Here is a 7,125-nt window from a genome sequence, read left to right as displayed (position 1 = left end):
CTATGATTGCTGACCTCCAGGTGGGGAAATCTTAATCAATATTTATTAACTCCTAGATCAATGGAAAATGTATTATAAACTCTGTTTTTTTTTTTAAATATATTTATTGATTATGCTATTACAGTTGTCCCATTTCCCCCCCCACTCCACTCCATCCTGCCCACCCCCCTCCCTCCCACATTCCCCCCCCATAGTTCATGTCCATGGGTCATACTTATAAGTTCTTTGGCTTCTACATTTCCTACACTATTTTTACCCTCCCCCTGTCTATTTTCCACCTATCATCTATGCTACTTATTCTCTGTACCTTTACCCCCCTCTCCCCCTCCCACTCCCTTATTGACAACCCTCATGTTCTAGTTGTTTGCCTAGTTTGCTCTCGTTTTTGTTTTATGTGTGGTCGTTAATAACTGTGAGTTTGGTGTCATTTTTACTGTTCCTATTTTTGATCTTTTTCTTAGGTAACTCCCTTTAACATTTCATATAATAAGGGCTTGGTGATGATGAGCCTCTTCAACTTGACCTTATCTGAGAAGCACTTTATCCTCCCTTCCATTCTAAATGATAGCTTTGCTGGATATAGTAATCTTGGACGTAGGTCCTTGCGTTTAATCTTGGGTAATGTAATTATGATGTGTCTTGTTGTGTTCCTCCTTGGGTCCAGCTTCTTTGGGACTCTCTGAGCTTCCTGGACTTCCCGGAAGTCTATTTCCTTTGCCAGATCGGGGAAGTTCTCCATTATTTGTTCAAATAAGTTTTCAATTTTTTGTTCTTCCTCTTCTCCTTCTGGCACCCCTATAATTCGGATGTTGGAACGTTTCAAGGTGTCCTGGAGGTTCCTAAGCCTCTCCTCATTTTTCCAAGTTCTTGTTTCTTCATTCTTTTCTGGTTGAATGTTTGTTTCTTCCTTCTGGTCCATACCATTGATTTGAGTCCCAGTTTCCTTCTCATCACTATTGGTTCCCTGTACATTTTCCTTTGTTTCTGTTAGCATAGGCTTCATTTTTTCATCTGTTTTTCGAATAGATTCAACCAAGTCTGTGAGCATATTGATAACCAGTGCTTTGAACTGTGCATCCGATAGGTTGGCTATCTCTTTGTCGCTTAGTTGTATTTTTTCTGGAGCTTTGAAGTGTTCTGTCATTTGGGCCATTTTTTTTGTTTGTCTTGGCGCGTCTGTTACTTTAAGGGGCGGAGCCTTAGGTGTTCACCGGGGCGGGGTAATGCTGGTCGCTGCGCAGTGATGCTGTACGTGGGGGCGGGGCCGAGAGGGAGCAATGGCGCCCGCTTCACTCTCCTCCGGATTTCAGTCTTTCACTCCGCTACCCACAATCAAACTGGGCCCCTCTGGTGCTGGTTCCCGAGTAAGTGGGCCTGTGCACACTCTAGGCCCCTGTGGGTCTCTCCAACAACCTCTCCTATGAGGCTGGGAGCCTCTCCTGCTGCCACCCCAACCCCCACGGGCGCTTTCAATCAGAGGTTTGAGGCTTTATTTCCCCGAGCTGGAGCCCTGGGTTGCGCAGCGGTCTGCTTCTCTGCCCGCCGTTCGTCCGGTTTATCTGTGGGCGAATGTGGTGCCGCAATGTGCTATCCGCCACTCTGCCTGCCCCACTCTCCGCCACTCTGAGTCCGGCCCTCTGGGTTTATCTGTGCAAATGTGAGGCCGCAGGGTCTGCTAGTGCTCGGACTGCCTGCGCCATTTGTCCCACACTCCGCCAGTCTCAGTCCCGCCACAGCCACGCGAGTCCTCTCCACCCCAGTGCCGTCTCCGCCCCTCCTACCAGTCTGGATGAATGATTATTTTCTGTTTCCTTGGTGTTGGTCCCCCTTGCTGTTCGATTCTCTGTCAGTTCTGGTTGTGCGAGGAGGCGCAGTGTGTCTACCTACGCCGCCATCTTGGTTCTCTCCTGTTTTGTTTTAAATTAGGAAATGGAAGTTCAAGTTTTTCTTAAACTTGTCAAAAATAGCTAAATACTACACAAAATTTACAAAGTGGAAAAACGTTGGCCCTCTGTTTCCTTCAAATTGCTGTAGGGCTTTACCACAAGATGGCACCATACAAGTGCAGTTAGTAAAAAGGCTGAGTAACAACATGTATCTTGCATTCGGCCCTCAAACTTAAGAATGCGACATATGGGCACATCTGATAATGCTATTTATACGAAGACAAATGTGTATTTTGCTATGTGGATTTTTAGTGACTTAAGTCTTCCACTTGTGTTCATTATGTGTCTCTACCTTTCAATCAAGCCTTTCTAGCAGCATGCTATTGACACGACACTAGGCCCAAGGTTATGTACACATCTGAGAAGGTGGCTCAGTCAGGCTGGTCTCTGGAGGCATTTGTTACGTTTTCCCCTGAGCTGCAGATGGAAAGTGTGGGAAGGTTACATTCTGGGTCCTTTCTCTATCATGTCTTGGCTTGTGGATTTGTTTAAGTGCCAAACACTTGGTTTCCTTAATTTATCTGTGGAAGATCAGCAGCAGAACTAGAAAAGTCTGCAATGCTTGCGAACCTCATTCCTGAGAACAGAAGGATGAGGCTGACCTCCAAGGCCGAGGGACGCCATTCACTTCACACATGAAAGCATATCTTCAATATTTATTTTCTCCATTAAATGGTCAAATCCTGGAGAACTGAATGATTTGGAAGTTAAAAGGGCCCAGTATGCATATGATTTTTAACACTTGGAAAGACAGTTTTTATGTGTGTGAAAAGAGTGGAGTGCAGGGCGTGTGTCTTTGAAGTTGAGTAGAACTTGTACTGCCCTGTTGCCAAGTAGCTAGGTAAATATTTGCAAAGTGCCCACTGCTTCCCTGAATTTGGGGCACGTGTCTACCAGGTATGAAACAATCTCTGCGGGGAAGTAAGCCTACCCAGTGCTTATCTCCTCCCTCTTGCACAGAGCTCACCGAATATGACACAACCTCCAGAGGGAAGACCGGCCTACCAGTTCTTATCTTCCTCTCTTATCTAGCACTGGGGCGTGCTGCTGGCGGAGACCGAATGGGTCACTTGCAAGAGCCCCGGACATAAGAGGTAGGCCCAGAGGTTTACTTCTGAAAATATATTCCTGGAGTTGTAGTATTTTCTAAGGGCTTATGATCAGAATTCACTGCAGGGTAGACTAAAGTTACGGTTGTTAGGGGTGACAATCTGTAAGAAACACTGGAATATCATGGAAATGTAATGAAATGGGAAATCAGATGTTTCAAAACTCTTTTAAGGTGGAATATCGTAAGGAGTAGGAAGAAGTACTTGGTAAGTGGCTTAAGGTGAAGGTAAGATGCCCAGCTGCCATCCCACTCTACTCTAGAGGGCAAGTTGGCTTCGTAACAAGCTGCCCAACTGCCTTCCAACTGAAGAGCTTGTGTGCTAAGTGGGATTCATGGTGGGGGCGGGGCCTGAGCTAAATTTTTAAGGACAGAAGAGGAGAGGCTGAGTTATTACTTTCTTCTTCTCTGTTTCACGCCCCGCCCCCTCACAACAGGCTTTCATCTACATAATCATCAAACAAATCCCTGAAGACTATGGATTTAAAGCAGTGGCCAGTTCAGAGCCTGTTAATGCCCAGAAGGTCTTCCCCCTGCCCAGGCGAGGCCGGGTTGCTGGGAGGTCCCCTCAAAGAGAAGCAGAACGGGAAACAGTTCATGTGAAAGCATTATTATCCCAGTGCCCGCTAGGCAAGGACTTAACTTTTCACAGGACAAAAATGGTAGCCATCTATCCTGAATTTTCAAGAACTGTCTGGTTTTAAATATTTTGCTTATTTTGTTCAGACAGTATATTCTAACTTTATGGTCAACTGTGTCCTGACTTTTGGGTCAAAAGAGTAGTCACCACAGCCTCAGGGACTCTGAGTCCAGCAGTTGTCTCTGCTGCCACAGGAACCCCCTGCGGGGATCAGAGATGGGTCCCTGGGAAAGCTGCGGGCCGGGGCTGGCCATGGCTGGTGTCACCCCAGTGGAACTCTGGTGTTGGCTTGTGGGAGTTACTCACTGTGGACACATCAAAGACCAGGCTGCATGGGGATAAATGTTTTTCTGGAGCTTTGAGTTTTTCTAGTAAGGGCCCTCTCAAGTGTGAATAGATCTATAGAAATGGAAATTCAATTTTCTGATTCTAGGACTTTCCTGCCTGACAGAGGACTTCCAGATTGCCCAGCTTTATGACGTGGTTTCTGGGTCATATTTAGCCGTCCATCTTTCTTTTATCCCATGTCTTTCCCTTTCTTAAATTCCTCTTGTGTTTTGCCAAAGTAGTTTCTTGAGTAATCTTTCCACGGTGGGTACACGAGCAGTAAACCTTCTGAGTGCTTGCATGTATGTCCAACAGTGGTTTCTGTTGATTTTTTTTTCTCCCTTTACATTCAATTAGTAATTCAAGTGGGTAGAGAACTCTAAATTCAAAGCCATGTTCCAGAAAAATTTTGAACACATTGCTTCATGGTCATCTAGCACAACTGTGTTAAATTTTAAAAATTTAAATGAGTTTCCTTTCAGGCCATTTCTTTCAGCCACCAAGCCCCTCCACCCCTACTTACTTCTGTTTCTTAGGCAAAGCATTTCCTCATAATCAGGGCAGAGTGGTAACTTTCGGTCAGAGCACCCTCTGAGAGTCTGCCTCAAGAGGCTCAAACATTTGTACTCAGGATGAAACCCATGAATCTTCAGTGCTGAGGGCTGGAAGCTGGGCCTTTTATGGAATTTGTGACTCATCATCCAAGAGCCTAAAAGATTAATTCGCTTCTACGGGGCTGCTAATCGCATAGACTGAATCAGCCAGGTGTCTAAAAGCCAACCCCTGGACACCCTTTTAACTAACCGGGGAACTCCCTGTTTCTAGATGAGTGCCAGAGCACAGAATGCCTGTTTGGTGAATTGTTAACTTGCACACCTACAAGTATCAGCAACTTTTGCCGAGGCATAGGGCAAGAATCAGCTAGGACACTTGTATGCTAGTGCATGGGACAGAAGTAATTCATGTTCCTAGCAAGAGGTGATAGCTAAGTACAGTTCCCTCAGCATAATCGATGAGTCGGAATTATGCATTAACCCGAGGGAGTACTCGCTAACAGTCAGAGCTGACCTGAAGTGGGACGGACTGACTGCCTTGGGAACCTGGGAGTTCCCGTTTGCGAGTTCTGCTTGAAGGAGATGTGGTAAACCAGATCCAAGAACCTATTGGATGGTTCGAATACATGCTCTTCAAGTTCTTTTCAACCTTGAGAGTTTGTTTGCAGTACTTAGTGTAATGCGTGGCACACAGTGGATGCTCAGCACATGCTAAATAAAACATTTGGGGACTGCATGAGGCTTCAAGCTCTGAGATGAAGGGCGTCAAACTGTTTTCATTTGCTATGATTCAAGTTTATACTAAGCAGGTATTAGTCTATGTTAGGTTTAAACTTATAAACTTAGTATAAACCTACTTTGTACAACGACCGTTAGCTACTTATATTGAAAAATTGGTTGACCATTTTCTTCCTCAAACAGTGGCTTGAACTGGGGACTCAATTTTGGCCCCAAACCCTTCACTGCTTCCAGTCATTTGTCTGCACTACCACAGACTTGGTGTTGCGCAGGCATAACCAGCACATGCAGGGCACGAAGCAGTTAAACAGCAAAGCCCTACTTAATCGTCCGGATTAGGCACAGACTGCAGGGTTTTTGAATAGGAAAGAGGCTTTCAGGCAACACTTGGCCTGGAAAATGCAGCTTTTTTTGTCTGGGAGGGTTGAAGAAGGCATCCCAGAGTGTGGCCCATCTTCCTGTGGCTCCTTTGTGTAGCTGCTTGTGCCATGTGATTAGGAACAGAATCTTTTAGGGTGGGGACACTAGAGACACAGTCAATGTGCCTATGAATTCAGTTAGAAAGCCTGAAAAGATGAGATGGAGCCTTTAGTCATCACCCAGAGGTAACTGGCCTGGCCCGGGGGTGGGGGCGGCCAAGGACAACCAGCAAGGGAGGGGATCTAGCATCCCAGGCCGACTGCCTGGTCTCTCCTGGCTTCTGAATCAATATGGGAACTCGTAGGCTGATAGGGGATGTTTCCTGCTTTGTGAATTTATGTTTATGTATGTAAATAATATTTTAAGTTTATAGAAAGATGCAAAAGAAAATTTCTCTGTAACCTTATCACCCTAACCCAACTTTATCAAGCTCATGTAACACCTTCAGGCTCCCTCAGTTGCGTATAGTTTATTGGAGATAGATGGCTTATTATATTATAGTGCAAGTATAATATTTGTAATTAGGTTTTTTCCTACTTAGTATAGCACATGAATTTTGCTAAGTATTTTCCCTATAATATTCTCTAAATATTTCTCATGCCTAAATGTTACTTCATCAAGCAGAAGGAATAATAATATTGCATATGTGCTGTGTTTATTATATGCTAAGCTGTTCCATGTTTATTAATTTATTTCCCACAACTTTGGGATGGCAGGTGACATTATTTACTTCTTTTTTAAAAATAGTTTTAGATGAGGAATTTTGGAGGGCGATTGGTGCAGCCACGAGTGGCAGTTCTGCCCAGGCCTAATTCCAGAGCCTAACTAAGTTTTTAACCAGGATGCCTAATCACTTTTTTTCCTGTTTGGACATTTGAATTGCTTCCTTTTTTCCCTTTGGTTATAATAACTAACCCTACAAGGGATATCTTTAGCCAGAGTCCCTTTGCAGTGAAATGTCGTTCACCCTAAACAATAGAACATTTTGTTGACAGCTGATGCCTTGTGCCAAAATGACTTTGAAAAGGACTATGCCAATTTATAACATGCAACTGATATGTAATTACACATTGCTTCTTAACCCATCTGTTAATAAACTACTTTTTTGCCAGCATTATGTTAGTTTAAAATTTTTTTGCCACTTTAGTAGGAGAATGAAAATTTAGTATTTTAACTTTTTTTATTAGAATGATTGAACATTATTTCATTTATTTGTCCACTAGATATAGTTTTTTGAATGTTAGGTTTATGCTCTTTTTCCATTTATCCATTGGAGACATTTTAAAAAATCAATTAATAAGGACTTTCCTCATACTAATGAAGATATTAACTCTTTGTTAGCTTTGGTGCAAATATTTTTCCTGGTGTGTTTGCATTTTAATTGTTTCTTTT

At 43.7% G+C, this 7,125-nt stretch overlaps 1 protein-coding gene across 1 annotated transcript in view; it reads left to right on the top strand.

Annotated features, from left to right (window-relative positions):
• The first annotated feature begins 2,889 nt into the window (after positions 1-2,889).
• Positions 2,890-7,125, top strand: part of CAMK1D (calcium/calmodulin dependent protein kinase ID) — a 456,788-nt gene continuing 452,552 nt past the window's right edge. The window contains exon 1 of the mRNA XM_053922113.2: positions 2,890-3,040. The gene's annotated coding sequence lies outside the window, so the exon portion shown is untranslated. The remainder of the gene's footprint in view (positions 3,041-7,125) is intronic.

The sequence above is a fragment of the Desmodus rotundus genome, chromosome 4 (assembly GCF_022682495.2).
Source record: "Desmodus rotundus isolate HL8 chromosome 4, HLdesRot8A.1, whole genome shotgun sequence".
In the NCBI taxonomy this organism is placed as follows: Eukaryota; Metazoa; Chordata; class Mammalia; order Chiroptera; family Phyllostomidae; genus Desmodus; species Desmodus rotundus.
This window is presented reverse-complemented; position numbering and strand designations above follow the sequence as displayed.